This window comes from Pristiophorus japonicus, chromosome 23, assembly GCF_044704955.1.
Source record: "Pristiophorus japonicus isolate sPriJap1 chromosome 23, sPriJap1.hap1, whole genome shotgun sequence".
Taxonomy (NCBI): Eukaryota; Metazoa; Chordata; class Chondrichthyes; family Pristiophoridae; genus Pristiophorus; species Pristiophorus japonicus.
The window spans coordinates 27967859-27985164 of NC_091999.1; the positions used below are offsets into that span (position 1 = coordinate 27967859).

The 17306-nt window shown below is 50.6% G+C and overlaps 1 pseudogene; it reads right to left on the reverse strand.

The window, feature by feature from the left end:
• LOC139235456 (zinc finger protein 850-like) overlaps positions 1-12131 on the reverse strand; it is a 131441-nt pseudogene extending 119310 nt beyond the window's left edge.
• Positions 12132-17306: the final 5175 nt, after the last annotated feature.

Genomic DNA, 17306 nt, shown 5'->3' on the forward strand with positions numbered 1-17306 from the left:
GAGCGAGATGGACTCAGGGGACTCCTGCACTACCTGCCTAGTCCTCCTCTTCTGTCCAGGGGTCACCCAATCCCTATCTGCCTGCACATTCTTAAGCTGTGGGGTGACCACCTCTAGAAACGTGATATGCCCGTAGCTCTCAGTCTCATGGATGCACCGCAGTGACTCCAGCCGCCGCTCAAGCTCCAAAACGTGGAGCTGGAGTTGGTGCAGCTGGAGACACCTCCTGCACATGTGGTCGTCCCGGCTGTGCGAAGCTTCCAGGATTTCCCACATGCCACAGGATGTGTAATCCACGGGACTGAGCTGTCCTGTCATCCCTCGAGTTACACTCACAACTATCAAGTAGAACTAAACTCTAAACCTTAGAAAAATACACCCAGCAACTACTCAGCAATCCGCTGATTTAATTAACTGGCTCTCCTTAGATAATAAAGTTCACATATATTTACTGGCAGATCCGACTTACAACAATGCCAAAGGTTTCCGACTGAAAAGCAAAAGAAAAAGATTTACCAATCCACCAGCCAATCACTTACCCGCTGGGCTGTGACCCTGCACCAGCCGGTTCCTCCCGGAACTCCCCCTCCCCCCCCCCTCCTCCCAGACCGCCCCTCCTCCACTCTCCCCCCCCTCCTCCCGGACCGCCCCTCCTCCCGGACCGCCCCTCCTCCACTCTCCACCCCCCCCCCCCATAGATGACCCCTCTCCCCCCTCCCCCCCAGGCGGCCCCCCCTCCCCCAGACGGCCCCGACTTAATGAAAGCCTGTCGGCCGATGAGACGCTGTTAAGGTGCCGGTGAGCTGCTGGATTGTTCTGCATTTTGCCTGAACAGAAAATAACTGAACATTTATCCCAGTTTAAACTTTGCTATTATGAAATGTGTGTGTAGTTTAATGTGGCTCATGTCCTTGCTCATGTCGGCTGTAATTGTGTAGAAAGGGGATGTGTGAAGTGATGGTGTTTGTATGGAGATGTGAAACAAGGAAACGGTATCTGTGTGTGACAGTTACACAGCCCTGTGGTCACAGGCAGAACCTTGCACCGATATCCTTGTGGTTATGGTTTGAGCAGGGTCAGATCAGGAATGTAACAAACCAGTTCAGTATAAATATCGCCAGTGTAACCACAGCTTGTTAGACACACCTGGGGAGAGGAGCCCTGGGAACCCACTCCATTATCCCTGTTCTCTGGATCCAGTAACTATACTGTCTGTATGTTTGCAGTGCTGTTAATAACGTCAGTAAAAGTCAGTCTATCGTTCTGTGCTTGATTATCTGGTGTCTGAAACCACAAGACTCAATATTTAGAGTCAACAGGATGAACTAGTGAAAACATCACGACCCAATACTCCAGCTCTATATTCACAGGAGAAAGTTGGCCATCTAACTCCTCGAGTGGGCAGAGTAGAGAAAGATACTGACTCTCAGAACATCTCGAATCTGTTGTATATAGCGTTCAAATCCTGACCGGTTCCAATTGTCAGTTTCCATGACAGTGAAGGCAATTCAAGACAAAAAGGGGCGAGAGGGGGGGATGTAATGTGGGAAATGCAGCAGCCAATTTGTGCACAGCAGGATCCCACAAACAGCCCTGTAATGATGACAAGACAATCCGTTCTCAGTGATGTAAGTTGAGGGATACACATTACCCAGGACACCGGGGTGAACTCCGCCTGTTCTTCCTCTGAATCGTGGCCGTGGGATCTTTTACATCCAACTTAAAATCTAGGCAGGGCATCGGTTTAATGTCTCATCTGAAAGACGGCACCTCTGACAGTGCAGCACTCCCTCTGTACTGACACCTGGAGTCTGGGCCTAGATGATGTGCTCGGGCTCTGGATTGGGAATTGAACCCTCACTCGGCCGAGAGTGCTACCACTGAGCCAAGGCTGACAGGGTCTGTTCCCTGTTCCCGTTACACTAGACCGTGCCGGTGTTATTACACTGACCCACACATTCATACTGCAGTGGGCCTTGACTCTGTTATCACACATTCGGTAAAGCATTTGTTACAACAAGAAAACAACCAGAACTTACATTAATATAGCGCCTTTAATACAATGAAACATCTCACGGTGCTTAACACGATCGATATCAATAAGAAAACATTTTTTACACAGAGTCACAGAGAAAGATATCAGGACAGATTCCCAAAAGGTTGATCGAAGAGGTAGTTTTTAAAAAGAACCTTGAAAGAGTAGGTGGAGGTTTAGGGGGGAATTCCAGAGCTTAGAGCTTCGGCAGCTGAAGACACGGCCACCAATGGTGGGGCGATTAAAATCAGGGATGGGCAAGGACAGATTTAGAGGAGTGCAGAAACTCAGAGGGTGGTGGGGCTGTAAGAGTTTACAGAGATAGGGAGGGGCGAGGCCAGGGAGAGTTTTGAAACCAAAGATTAGAATTTTAAAATCGAGGCGTTGCTTAACCAGGAGCCAATGTAGGTCAGTGAGCACAGGGGGATGGGTGAATGAGGTTATAGCAATAGGCCCCGACTTGCACACACTATTAGAGGAGACCCAATCTTTGTTTTGTTGCACTGGACACTGCCTGTGTGACCATCACACTCGATCCAGCATTGTGTTCAGTATTACACTAGAGTCTGCCTCTGTTATTATTGGCTCAAACACTGTCTTTGTTACTCTCACAGTGGGCCATGCATTTGCTGTTATTACTCCGGACCCTGTCTCTGGAATTGTTACACTAGACCTGAAAATAACCTGCCCCTGTAGTTCCAGTTCTAGTGCACACCTCTATTATTATAACTGTAGATCGTGTCTCTCTTGTATTCCATCGAGTATGTTTCTGGTATTGTTAAAGTGTTAAAGGCTTCTGTTAGAGGGGATAGTGTCACACTTTGTTATTATTGCAAAAACGCTGTTTCAATTATTAAATACTTGTTTACAGTGTAAAACTAGGCCTTGTCTCTGTTTGTATTACGCCGGACCCTGTCTCCGTTTGTATTACGCCGCACCCTGTCTCCGTTTGTGTTACGCCGGACCCTGTCTCCGTTTGTGTTACGCCGGACCCTGTCTCCGTTTGTATTATGCGGACCCTGTCTCCGTTTGTATTACGCCGGACCCTGTCACCGTTTGTATTACGCCGGACTCTGGGTCTTTTGTGATGCACAATAGCATGAGCCCAGGCTGGCCCAACAGCGTGTGCCCGGGCTGGCCCAATAGCGTGAGCCCAGGCTGGCCCAACAGCGTGTGCCCGGGCTGGAAGTGGGGGTGCAAACACGGGGCCTGCGGGCTGTGATTCGGGGCTTGGGACCGAGCCCGGGTGTGTGTGTCGCTGATGGTGCGGAGTGTTGTCTCTCGAGCCTGGGCCCGCGCTCGGTGGTGCCGAGAAACAGGAATGGGGTAAGGCACTTCAGCTGGGGGAGTCATGCACTGGGAGTAGGGTAAGGCACTTCAGCTGGGGGAGTCATGCACTGGGAGTAGGGTAAGGCACTTCAGCTGGTTACGGAGATAGGGAGGGGTGTAGGGGCTGGAGGAGGTTAGAGATCGGGACGGGTATCTGGTCTGGAGGAGGTTACAGAGATAGGGAGGGGTGTAGGGGCAGGAGGAGGTTACAGAGAAAGGGAAGGGGTCAGGGCTGGAGGCGGTTCGAGATAAGGAGGGGTGTAGGTTTGGAGGAGGTTACAGAAATAAGCAGGTGCTGGAAGAGGTTGCAGAGATATGGAGGGGTGTAGGGGCTGGAGGAGGTTACAGAGATAGGGAGGGGTGTAGGGGTAGGAGGAAGTTAGAGATAGGGAAGGGTTCAGGGCTGGAGGAGGTTGCAGAGATAGGGATGGGTGTAGGGGCTGGTGGAGGTTAGAGATAGGGAGGAGTGTAGGGCGGAAGGAGGTTTGAGGGATATGGAGGAGTGTAGGGCTGGAGGAGCTTAGAGATAGGGAGGGTGGTAGGGGCTGGAGGTTGTTACAAGGGATAGGGAGGGTTGTTGGGGCTGGAAGTGGTTGCAGAGATTGGAACGTTGTCGGGGCTCGAGGAGGTTAGAGATAGGGAGTGGTGTAGGGGCTGGAGGAGGTTACACGGATAGGAAGAGGTGTAGTGCTGAAGGAGGTTACAGAGATAGGGAGGGGTGTAGGCGCTGGAGGTTACAGAGGTAGGGAGTGATGTAGGGGCTGGAGGAGGTTACAGAGATAAGGAGGGGTTTAGGCTGGAGGAGGTTAGAGATAAGGAGGGTTGTAGGGGCTAGGGGAGGTTACAGAGATAGGGAGGGGTGTAGGGCTGGAGGAGGTTACAGAGATAAGGAGGGGTTTAGGCTGGAGGAGGTTAGAGATAAGGAGGGTTGTAGGGGCTAGGGGAGGTTACAGAGATAGGGAGGGGTGTAGGGCTGGAGGATGTTGCAGAGATAGGGAGGGGTGTATGGCTGGAGGATGTTGCAGAGATAGGGAGGGGTGTACGGCTGAAGGAGGTTACAGAGATAGGTAGAGGTGTAAGGCTGGAGGTGGTGAGAGATAGGGAGGGGTGCAGGGGCTGGAGGAGGTTTGAGAGATAGGGAGGGGTGCAGGGGCTGGAGGAGGTTAGTGAGATAGGGAGGTATGTAGGGGCTGGAGGAAGTTACAGAGATAGCGAGGGGTGTCGGTCTGGAGGAAGTTAGAGATAGGGAGGGGTTTAGGGCTGGAGGAGGTTACAGAGATAGAGAGGGGTGTAGTGGCTGGAGGTTACAGAGATAGGGAGGGGTTTAGGGCTGGAGGAGGTTACAGAGAGAGGGAGGGGTGTAGGCGCTGGAGGGGATTACAGAGAAAGAGAGGGGTGTAAGGGCTGGACGAGGTTACAAACAAAGGGAAAGGTGTAGGGTCTGGTGGAGGTTAGAGATAGTGAGTGGTGTAGGGACTGGAGGTTGCAGTGATATGGAGGGCTGTAGGGGCTGGAGGACATTATAGAGAGAGGGAGGGTGGTATGGCAGGAGGAGGTTATCGAGATCGCAAAGGGTGTAGCGCCTGGAGGAGGTTAAAGAGATAGGGAGGGGTGTATGGGCTGGAGGAGGATATAGAGGGGGAGGCTTGTAGTGCTGGAGGACATTACAGATAAAGGGAGGGTTGTCAGGGCTGGGGGAGTTTACAGAGATCGGAAGGGTTGTCGGGGCTGGAGGAGGTTACAGATAGGGGAGGGTGCAGGGGTTGGAGGAGACTACAGAGATAGGGAGGGATGTAGGGGCTGAAGGAGGTTCCATAGATACGTAGGGCTGTAGGAACTGGAGGTGGTTACGGAGATAGGGAGGGGTGTTGGGCCTGGATGAGATTAGAGGTAGGGAGGGATTTAGGGCTGGAGGAGGTTATAGACAGAGGGAGGGGTTTAGGGGCTGGAGTTGCTTACAGAGATAGGGAGGGGTCTAGTGCTGGAGGAGGTTACAGAGATCGGGAGCTGTGTCGGTGCTGAAGGTTACAGCGATAGGGACGGGTGTAGGGGCTGGAGGAGGTTAGAGAGATGTGGAGATGTGTTGCACTGGAGGTTACAGATGGGGAGGGATGTAGGGCTGGAGGAGATTGCAGAGATAGCGAGGGGTGTAGGGTCTGGAGGAAGTTACAGAGATAGGGAGGGGTGTAGGGTCTGGAGGAGGTTACAGAGATAGGGAGGGGTATCGGGTCCGGAGGAGGTTACAGAGATAGGGAGGGGTGTAGGGTCCGGAGGTGGTTACAGAGATAGGGAGGGGTGTAGAGGTTGGAGGAGGTCAGAGATAGGGAGAGGTGTAGGGGATGGAGGAGATTAGAGATAGGGAGGGGTGTATGGGCTGGAGAGGTTACAGAAATAGGGAGAGGTGTAGGTCTGAAGGAGATTGCAGAGATAAGGAAGGGTCTCGGGGCTCGAGGAGGTTACAGAGATCGGGAGGGGTGCAGCGATTGGAGGAGAGTACAAACATAGGGAGGGGTGAACGGGCTGGAGGAGGTTACAGAGATAGGGAGATATGTAGGTGCTGGAGGAGGTTAGAGATAGGGAGGTATGTAGGTGCTGGAGTAGGTTGGAGAGATACCAAGATGTGTAGTGCTGGAGGAGGTTACAGAGGGGGAGGGTTGTCGTGCTGGAGGAGGTTGCAGACGTAGGGAGGGATGTAGGGGCAGGGGGAGGTTAGAGAGCTAGCAAGAGGTGTAGGGCTGGAGGAGGTTACAGAGATACGGAGGTGGATAGTGGCTGGATGGGATTAGAGATATGGACAGGTGTAGGGGCTGGAGGAGGTTTAGAGATAGGGATGGATGTGGGGCTGGAGGGGGTTTAGAGATAGGGAGGGATGTAGGGCAGGAGGAGGTTCAAGAGATAGGGAGGGATGTAGGGGTGGGGCTTTGGGGCTGGAGGAGGTTTAGAGAGATATGAGAGGTGTCGGTGCTGGAGGAGGTTGAGAGAGATAGGGAGGGATGCAGGGCTGGAGGAGCTTAGAGAGATAGGGAGGGTTGTAGGGCTGAGGAGGTTACAGAGATAGGGAGGGGTGTAGGATCTGGAGGTGGTTACAGAGATAGGGAGGTGTGTAGGGGCTGGATGGGGTTACAGAGATAGGGAGGTGTGTAGGGGCTGGAGGAGGTTTAGAGAGATAGGGAGGGATGTAGGGCTGGGGCTTTGGCGCTGGAGGAGGTTTAGAGAGATATGAGAGGGGTCGTTGCTGGAGGAGGTTACAGAGATCGGGAGGGTTGTAGGGCTAAGGAGGTTTAGAGAGATAGGGAGGGTTGTAGGGCTAAGGAGGTTTAGAGAGATAGGGAGGGGTGCAGGGCTGGGGGAGGGGAGGGGAGGGGAGGGGAGGGGAGGGGAGGGGAGGGGAGGGGAGGGTGAGGGATATTAACACGAGGCTGAGAATTTTAAATCAGAGCCTCGCTGGGGCCGAGGAGGGGGGGAGAAGTGCAGGAACACAACCCCCTCACTCCCTACCCTGCACTAACCCCCATCATCTGTTAAATCACCTGGAGTTCCAGTGACACTCCTCCCCCTCTCTCTCGGTATTTATCTACTCACTGCCTCACTCAAAGCGTACTGACAGTCCGTGTGAGAGCCCTCGTTGTCCCAGAATTGCTCCCCGTGGACACCGACTGACCTTCCTCGTGGCTCCACCACCCTCCTCCTGTTCCGTGACGGCCGACAAATTCAGGTTGTGTTCCAGTCAGCAAGCGAAAGATCGGGAGTGGGGGTGTATAAATTAAAACATTTGGCGGGCCGGAGTAAGGGGCTTGGGGGGCCGTGTCCTGCCCACGGGCCGTATGTTTGACACCCCTGAGCTACACTGTCAAGCCCTGTAAAAGTTTTCTATGTTTCAATGAGATCACCTCTCATTCTTCTAAACTGTAGAGAATATCGGCCTGGTCTACTCAATCTCTGCTCACAGGACAATCCCCCCATCCCAGGATTCAGTCTGGTGAACCTTCGTTAACATCCTCAATGGTAAGTACATCCTTCCTTGGGTAAACAGCCAAACTGTACACAATACTCCAGGTGTAGTCTCACCAGGGCCCGATATAATTGCAGTAAGATGTCTGGGAACAAGTTATTATTTAAATGGAGAAAGATTACAAAATGCTGCAGTACAGTGGGACCTGGGGTCACTTGTGTATGAAGCACAAAAGGATAGTATGCAGGTACAGCAAGTGATCAGGAAGGCCAATGGTATCTTGGCCTTTATTGCAAAGGGGATGGAGTATAAAAGCAGGGAAGTCTTGCTACAGCTGTATAAGGTATTAGTGAGGCCACACCTGGAATACTGCATGCAGTTTTGGTTTCCATATTGACGAAAGGATTTACTTGCTTCGGAGCCCGTTCAGAGAAAGTTCACTAGGTTGATTCTGGGGATGAGGGGGTTGACTTATGAGGAAAGGTTGAGTAGTTTGGGCCTCTACTCATTGAAATTGAGAAGAATGAGAGGTGATCTTATCGAAATGTATAAGATTATGAGGGTGCTTGACAAGGTGGATGGAGAGAGGATGTTTCCACTGATGGGGGAGACTCGAACTAGAGGGCATGATCTTAGAATAAGAGCCACCCATTTAAAGCAAAAATGAGGAGGAATTTCTTCTGAGGGTTGTAAATCTGTGGAACTCGCTGCCTCAGAGAGCTGTGGAAGCTGGGACATGAAATAAATTTAAGACAGAAATAGACAGTTTCTTACACGATAAGGGAATAAGGGGTTATGGGGAGTGGGCGGGTAAGTGGAGCGGAGTACATGATCAGATCAGCCATGATCTTATTGAATGGCGGAGCAGGCTCGAGGGGCCGTACGGCCTACTCCTGTTCCTATTTCTTATGTTCTTATGTTTACTCTTATCCTCAAATCCTCTTGTAATAAAGGCTGACATACCATTTGGTTTCTTCATTGCTTGCTGTACCTGCATATTAACTTTCAGTGATTCGTGTACAAGGACACCAAGGTCCCTCAAAACACCAACATTTTCCAATCTCTCACCATTTCAAGTAGCTGTTTCCAGTCCACTTTGGCTAAATCACATATCAGCTTAGTAAAATTGGCTTTTCCCCAGTTGTGAACTTTTATTCCTAGTCTATCTTTGTCCTTTTCCATAACTACCCTAAATCTAACTGAATTATGATCACTAGCACCAAAATGCTGTCCCATCGATACCCCTTCCGCTTACCCAGCTTCAGTACCTAATACTAAGTCCAGAACTTCCTCTTCTCTTGTTGTGCTTGCTACGTACTGGCTAAAAAGTTCTGCTGGTTGCTGACCCCTCTGCGAAGGGAAATAGATCCTTCCTCTCCACTCTATCTAGGCCCCTCATAATTTTATACACCTCATTAAGGTCTCCCCTCAATCTCCTCCGTGCCAAAGAAAACAAACTATTAAGAGGGTTGGTGGGCTGGAGGAAGTTACAGAGATAGGGAAGGGCGAGACCCTGGAGAGATTTGAACAAGAGGATGAGTATTTTAAAGGCTGATGCCACCAGCCATCTCGCCCAGCACAGAATGTAACTCACTACCAACAAGAAGGATGTTACTTTAACTGCTAAAGTTGCATAATGCGGGGAAATCAATCTCTGTCCCTTTAACTAACAGCGACATGGAAAGAGGGAAATGAATGACCTTTAAACACCAGGTCCACTTGGCACTAAAATGTCTGAAACTCATAATAGGAACTCATAAATAGAAAGAAAATACTGACAAATGTTAAACTGTTTTGTTGACAAAAGAAATCTCGATTTAACTTTAAAAGATGAATTGTTTAACAGAGACTCACCTGACAGGCTGACTCAGGATCCACCCCTCAAGCACCGCGATTGGGTGCAGAACACGCTGCTCCCTGGGCCCTCCGGCCTCTGACCTCTCTTCCTGTTGGTTCCCAGGGCAATCAAACACCACTCGCCAACATTACGCTGCCAAATTAAGTTGAGAGGCTCGGAGGAAGAAATAAAATGAGGCCGTGAATGAGTTAAGAAATAAAATTAGAAAAGCATGATTAAATAAACAAGGAGAGGCAATGTAAATTAAAGGGTACAATCCTAAAGGGGGTGCATGAACAGTGAGACCTGCGGGTATATGTGGACAAATCACTGAAGGTGGCAGGACAGGTTGAGAAAGCAGTTAAAAAAACTTACAGGATCCTGGGCATCACAGAGTACAAAAGCAAGGTGGTTATGATGAACCTTTATAAAACACTGGTTCGGTCTCAACTGGAGCATTGTGTCCAATTCTGGGCACCGCACATTAGGATGTGATGGCCTTAGAGAGGAAGCAGAAAAGATTGACAAGAATGATTCACGAGATGAGGGACTTCAGTTCCGTGGATTGACTGGAGAAGCTGGGGTTGTTCCTCTTGGAGCAGAGAAGGTTGAGAGGAGAATTGCTAGAAGTGTTCAAAATCATGAGGGGTCCGGACAGAGTAGATAGAGAGATACTGTTCCCATTGGTGTAGGGGTCGAGAACCAGAGGAGACGGACTTAAGGTGAATGGCAAAATAACCAAAGGTGACATCAAAAAAATCTATTTTATGCAGCGAGTGGTTAGGATCCGGAAAGCACGGCCTGAAAGGGTGGTGGAGGAAGACTCAATCACAGCTTTCAAAAAAAAAGGAAGTTGGATAAGTATCTGAAAAAAAACATTTTGCAGGGCCGGGGGAAAAGGGAGGGGAGTAGGCAAGGGTTCGACGGGCCGAATGGCCTTCCATGCTGTAACCATTCTCTGATTGTGTGAGCAGAACCACTCTGTTCCCTGACTCAATCTAAAGCCTTCCTGATTGTGAGCACCTCTGTTAAACCTGCCCTGCACCTTCACTGCTCCAAGGAGAACCACCCCAGATGCTGCAGCCATCATCTTATTGAGTGGCGGCAGGCTCGAGGGGCCAAAGGGCCGACTCATCTCCTATTTCTGATGTTCTCATGTGTTCATGTCACTGGTCCCCATCCTGCACCTGCTCCCTGCAGTAAGATGGCCGCCGCACATGCTCCCTGACCTGCAGCGGGACAATGGAAAGTATGGTGATGTCGAGGAAGCCCCGCCCCTGTTGCTCCCTGTTCCCCGTGGCGGGCGGACCCATGCTGCCCAAAGCTGGCGGCCGAACTCCCGGCAATCCCCGACAATAACCAAGGCCCGTCCCCGCCCGAAGGTACTCCACAGCCGCCACCCAAATCTCACCGCCCGCGCGTGTCCGTGAGTCTGAGTCCTCAGGGAGGCTGGGCACACTGCCCGGGCTGCTCATCCATCCTCCACGGCTGGGGGGGGGGGCAAAACGTCGCCCGTCGGCAGCTAATCTCCCACAATAGGCTGGCCCCGCGCCTGCGCACAACTCAGTCCCGCCTCACCTGGGCCCCGAGCTCAAAGGCTGCGAGCGGAGCCCACCAACATACCCCCCAACCGCAACACTCAGCCCGCAGCCAATGGCGAGGCGGCGCGGGGCACCAGCCCACCCAGCGCCCTGCTCCGCGCCAATCAGTGGCGGGGGGGCGGGGCCGGGGCACCAATCAATCACTGGTCCCTGAAGGTGCTGACTCTGGCTGGGTTCAGTTCTACACTCACTGGTTCCCCTCCCCTGAAGGTGCTGACTCTGGCTGGTTTCAGTTCTACACTCACTGGTCCTCCTCCCCTGAAGGTACTGACTCTGGCTGGGTTCAGTTCTACACTCACTGGTTTCCCTCCCCTGAAGGTACTGACTCTGGCTGGGTTCAGTTCTACACTCACTGGTTCCCCTCCCCTGAAGGTACTGACTCTGGCTGGGTTCAGTTCTACACTCACTGGTTCCCCTCCCCTGAAGGTACTGACTCTGGCTGGGTTCAGTTCTACACTCACTGGTTCCCCTCCCCTGAAGGTACTGACTCTGGCTGGGTTCAGTTCTACACTCACTGGTTCCCCTCCCCTGAAGGTACTGACTCTGGCTGGGTTCAGTTCTACACTCACTGGTTCCCCTCCCCTGAAGGTGCTGACTCTGGTTGGGTTCAGTTCTACACTCACTGGTTCCCCTCCCCTGAAGGTACTGACTCTGGCTGGGTTCAGTTCTACACTCACTGGTTCCCCTCCCCTGAAGGTACTGACTCTGGCTGGGTTCAGTTCTACACTCACTGGTTCCCCTCCCCTGAAGGTACTGACTCTGGCTGGGTTCAGTTCTACACTCACTGGTTCCCCTCCCCTGAAGGTACTGACTCTGGCTGGGTTCAGTTCTACACTCACTGGTTCCCCTCCCCTGAAGGTACTGACTCTGGCTGAGTTCAGTTCTACACTCACTGGTTCCCCTCCCCTGAAGGTACTGACTCTGGCTGGGTTCAGTTCTACACTCACTGGTTCCCCTCCCCTGAAGGTACTGACTCTGGCTGGGTTCAGTTCTACACTCACTGGTTCCCCTCCCCTGAAGGTACTGACTCTGGCTGGGTTCAGTTCTACACTCACTGGTTCCCCTCCCCTGAAGGTACTGACTCTGGCTGGGTTCAGTTCCAGACACTGACATCATTCACTTTGTACCTGCACCAAGATGGCCGCGCATGCTCTGTGCTACTCACTGAATCAAGATGGCGAAGCGCTGAACCTGACTTCCTGCTCGAATATGGCCGCCGTTCGCCTGGGCCTGTGACCGGGAGAAAGCCCCGAAGCTGCAACCGCCGATAATCCGGTTATTATTGCGGGCTTGCGGCGGGCACGGGTTGTTTATGAAGCCTCCCCCGCTCCCCGCTGGTCCCTTACCCCGCTCCGTCCCGCTGAAAAATAGAGTCCTTAGGAGCCTGTCCAAAACACGTTGTCTCCGCCATTACACGCACGGCGCATGCTCCAAACACAGCCACGGCCCGCGCCTGCGCACTGAGCTCCTGCAGTCTGGATGCAGCACATTTTCCCCCGTAGGGCATGCTGGGTAGATAAGACCATGACAAACAGGAGCAGGAGTGGGCCACATACTGCAAGGGTTATATACAGAGTGAAGCTCCCTCTGTACTGTCCGAAACAATCCCAGGGATGGTACAGCACGGGTTAGTTACAATTTAATGCTTGCTGTACGCTGACTTTCATCAAACACTCCCAGGGCAGGTACAGCACATGTTAAATACACAGTAAGGGTCCCTGCACTCTGTCCCACCAGGTATTCCCAGGGCATGTACAGCACGGGTTAGATAAAGAATAAAGCTCCCTCTGCACAGTCCCAAGAAACAATCCCAGGGCAGGTACAACGCAACTATTTTGTTGTTAATCTGTAAATCAAATGCCCCTGATTAAAGGGAGGAGGGCACTATAACCAACAAAATAAACTAATTAAACTTTAGATGATAAACTTAAATCAAATTAAAATTTGGTTGCTCGAGGTGACGATGCACTCCAGTCCCTCCAGTGCCGACCTCTTATAGAAGGCCGTAAGCGTACCGGTAGCAGGTACAGCAGGGGTGAGAGACAGAGTGAAGCTCCCTCTACACTGTCCCGTCAAACATTCCCAGGGCAAGTACAGCATAATTTAAATGCAGGGTAAACGTCTTTCAAAACAGCCAATCCAAAAATTCACAGGACAAGCACAACACAGGTTAGGTACACATTATCATCATCATAGGCAGTCCCTCAAAATCAAGGAAGACTTGCTTACACTCTAAAGGTGAGTTCTTAGGTGACTAAACATTCCAATACGGGAATTACAGTCTCTGTCACAGGTGAGACAGCCGGTCATTGAAGGAAATGGTGGGTGGGACTGGTTTGCCGCATGCTCCTACGCTTGGTTTCTGCATGCTCTCAGTGATGAGACTCGAGGTGCTCAGCACCCTCCCGGATGCACTTCCTCCATTTAGGGTGGAATTTAGCCAAGGGCTCCTAGGTATCAGTGGGGATGCTGCATTTTTATCAAGGAGGCTTTGAAGGTGTCCTTGAAAAGTTTCATCTGATCACCTTGGGCTCGCTTGCCATGTAGGAGTTCTGAGCAGAATGCTTGCTTTGGGAGTCTTTTGTCAGCCATGTGAACAATGTGGCGAGCCAGGGTATCTCTGGAGATGGAGCACGCCGTGTCCACAAGAGATGGACACTGCAGAGACTGGAGTGCATCATTTCAAGAGAGAACAGAATTTTTATTTTAATTAATTTGATTTGATTTGACAAAGGTTCCCTTTATGTTGAATTATTAAGTTGTGTTTTTGGTGCCCTCAAAAAAAAAACAAAGGGGCATTTTAATGAAAGTTTGTGGAGTGTGACCACCCTCCCCCCCTTTAATCAGGGGGCACTTGATTATTGTTCTACTTAAAATAGTTGTGAACAATGTGGCCCACCCAACGCAGCTGGTCGAGTGTGGTCAGTGCTTTGATGCTGAGGATGTTGGCCTGATCGAGGAAACACTGGAACTGGTTTGATGAGAATGACCAGGAGATCCAAGAGCTAATAAATCGCAAGCACAGGGCATTTCTGAACCTAAAACAACAACCCAACTCGGGACCAGCAAAGCAGCATTACAGGTGGCTTCAGGCCGAGGTCCAAGAAAAAACCTGTGACCTAAAGCATAGATGGTGGGTGGAGAAATCACAGGAGGTTCAGCAGCTGGCTGACAGCCATGATGTGCGAGGATCCTTCACAGCAGTCAAGGCCACCTACAGCCCAGCCACCCAAGGCACCACCCCACTGTTGGCCAAGAACGGGGAAACACTCATCAAGGACACCGAGGCAGCCAGGACCCGCTGGAAGGAACACTTCGAAGATCTCCTTAACCGACACACTGCCTTTGACTCGAGTGTCCTCGACTCCAACGCACAGCATGCTACCCACCACCATCTCAGCAAAACCCCAGCCCTGTATGAGGTGGAAAAGGCCATCTGCCAGCTCAAAACCAACAAGGCAATGGGAGTGGACGAAATCCCCACTGAGGCACTAAAGTATGGCGGAGAGGCACTATTGGCACAAATGCATGACCTCATCTCTCTCATCTGGAAGAAGGAGGGCATGCCTGGAGATCTCAGAGATGCAGTAATCGTGACCATCTTTAACTAGGGGACAAGTCCGACTGCAGCAATTACAGATGAATCACCCTGGGAAAGCCATCGCTAGAATCCTCCTCAACCATCTTCTCCCTGTGGCTGAGGAGCTCCTCCCGGAGTCACAGTGTGGTTTTCATCCTCTGCGGAGTATAACGGACATGAGTAGGTACACAGTAAGGATCTCAATACACTCTCCCACCAGACACTTGCAGGGAAGATACAGCATGGGTCAGATACAGAGTAAAGCTCCCTCGACAGTGTCCCATCAAATATTCCCAGGGCAAGTACAACATGGCTTAAATAGAGAGTAAAGCTCCCTCTATACTTTTCCATCAGAAGTTCCCAGGGCAAGTACAGCACAGGTTAGACACAGACTACATCTCCCTCTGACTTGTCCAGCCATTCCAGGGCAAATACAGCATCAGTTCGATATAGAGAAAATCTCCCTCTATACTGTTCTGCTGGACATTCCCAGGGCAGGTACAGCACGGGTTAGATACAGAGTAAAGCTCCCCTTACACTGTCCCATCAACCATTCCCAGGGCAGGTACCACCAAGCTCATGGTCTACAGGGCTGTAGTAATACCCGCCCTCCTGTATGGCTCAGAGGAATGGACTATGTACAGTAGACACCTCAAGTCGCTGGAGATATATCACTAATGATGTCTCCGCTAGATCCTACAAATCCCCTGGGAGGACTAGCACAGCAACATCAGCGTCCTTGTCCAGGCTAATGTCCCCAGCATTGAATCACTGACCACACTTGATCAGCTCCGCTGGGCAGGCCACATAGTTCGTATGCCAGACACGAGACTCCCAAAGCAAGTGCCCTATGTGGAGCACCGTCACAGCAAATAAGCCAAAGGTGGGCAGTTGAAACATTTCAAGGACACCCTCAAAGCCTCCCTGATAAAGTGCGACATCCCCACTGACACCTGGGAGTCCCTGACCAAAGACTGCCCTAAGTGGAGACAGTGAATCCGGGAGGGCGCTGAGCACTTCGAGTCTCAATGCCGAGAGCATGCAGAAATCAAGCGCAGGCAGTGGAAGGAGCATATGGCAAAGCAGTCCCACCCACCTCTTCTCTCAATGACTATCTGTCCAACCTGTGACAGTCTGTGGCTCTCATATTGGAATGGTCAGCCACCAAATAACTCACTTCAGGAGTGGAAGCAAGTCTTCCTTCTATTTTTCCTCGATTCCGAGGGACTGCCTATGATGATGATGATGACAACACAGGTTAAATGCAGAGTAAAGCTCCCTCTACACTGTCTCACCAGACATTCCCAGGTCGGTACAGCGTGGGTTATTAAAGGTTAAATCTCACTCTAGCCTGCCCCAAACACTCCCAGGGTAGGTACAACATAGGTTAGATACAGCGTTAATCTCCCTCTACGCTGTCCGATCAAACATTCGCACAACAGACACAGCACGGGTTAGTCAGAGAGCAAAGCTCTCCATATACTGATCCATCAAACACTCCCATCGCAGGTACAGCACGAGTTAGATACTGAGTAAAGCTCACTCTACACTGTCCCATCAAACAGACCCAGGGCAGGAACAACACGGGTTAGATACAGAGTAAAGCTCAATCTACACTGTCCCATCAAACACTACGAGGGAAGATACAGCATGGATTAGATAAGAGAGAAAAGCTTGCTCTACACTATCCCATCAAAAACTGCCAGAGCAGGTACAGCATGGGTTCGACAGAAAGGTTTAGGCTGGGTTTTCCAGAACTTGGGACCTGGGCAACAGAAGGCACCGTCACCAATTATAATCAGGGATGCTCAGGAAGACAGATATCTCATGGGTGGGGGACAGGATGGTGGTTGTGGGGCTGGAGGAATTTACAGAGCTAGGGAGGGATGACGCCATGGAGTGGTTTAAAAATATTAGAATTTTCAAATCAAGGCGTTGCTTAACTAGAAACCAATGTAGGTCAGTGAGGACAGGGGTGATGGGTGAGCTGGACTTGGTGCGAGTTAGGGCATGGGCAGCCGAATTTTTGATTAACTCTAGTTTATCTAGATTCGAATGTGGGAGGAGTGCGTTGGAATAGTCAAGTCCAGAAGTAACAAAAGCATGGATGAGGGCTTCAGCAGTGGATGAGCTGAGGCAAGAGCGGAGACGGATGATGTTACAGAGATTGAAATAGGCAGTCTTAATTATGCCGTGGATATCTGGTTAAAAAACCTATTTCAGGGTTAAGTATGACACCAAGGTTGCAAACAGTCTGGTTCAGGCTCAGACAGAAGTTGGGGAGAGGGACAGAGTCTGTGGCTAGGGAACGGAGTTTGTGGCAATGACAATTACAAATATCAGTATATTTGACAGGCTATCACGTGCAAAATGTGTGGATGAGTTTGTAAAATTCAATCGGTTACAAAAACGGGTTACAGAAAGTAACGGATTTCGAACCTTATGCAAGATGGTTCAATAAAGGGGTGGTTCAAAGGATTTCAGTTGAGTTTAAACTGACACACTGCAGTTAAGTCTACTACAACTACAACTCGTACTCAAATGGAACAAGTTTGGGGTTTGATAGAAGGCGAACTAGGTGAGAAATAACATAAGTTAGATTAAGAAAAAGCACTAAAATGGAACAGTCAGTAACAGAACATCAATTACTCTCCTCTGATCATGGAGGAATCAAATATTCGACACACTGTGTTTGAAACAAAGATAATTTATTCAACATTTATACACAATATTAATCTCCAGCTCAGGTATAGGGGTTATTAAGATCAACAGAAACAAAGTAGAGCTGCCGGAGTGAACATGTTTCAGTGCCCAATGCAATCACAGTAAATCCTGTTCTATTTACAAATGCAGCCTTTCTCCTCAGCCCATTCAAAACTGAGATAAGGAGAAATGTCTTCTCTCAGAGGGTGTAAATCTGTGGAATTCTCTGCCCCAGAGAGCAGTGGAGGCTGGGTCATTGAATATATTTA